Genomic DNA, 420 nt, shown 5'->3' with positions numbered 1-420 from the left:
GGTTGCTGTTCTCCCCTGGCGAGACGGCCCGGCGGGTCTCTCTCCCCTAATCAAGCCTGTAATCCTGGTTTTCGGCCCCCGAGTGTTCTCACAGTAGGGTCTCCCTCCTGCTAGGCCATCTCATTCCCTCTCTCTCCGAGGGCTCTCAGGACGACCTGCTCTGTGCAGGCCTCTTGGACACCCCTGGGGGTTGTGAGCGGCGCGGAGAGCGACTTTGCCCCCCGCAGACACTGAGCTGCAGGGCTGCTTTGAGTTGGGAGCAGACAGCCTCTCTGTCCTGTGGTGGCCTCTCCTGCAGACGGAGGCAGTGGGGACCCCCAGCAAAGAGCGCAGGGCCTGCGGAATCCTGTGACGCCGCCGTCTGAGAGACACTGTGACACAGCTTGGGAATCGACTCGGCCGATACTTACATGGACCACG

This window comes from Myotis davidii, unplaced genomic scaffold (genome assembly GCF_000327345.1).
Source record: "Myotis davidii unplaced genomic scaffold, ASM32734v1 scaffold223, whole genome shotgun sequence".
NCBI lineage: Eukaryota > Metazoa > Chordata > Mammalia > Chiroptera > Vespertilionidae > Myotis > Myotis davidii.
Note: the sequence above shows the minus strand (reverse complement) of the source record.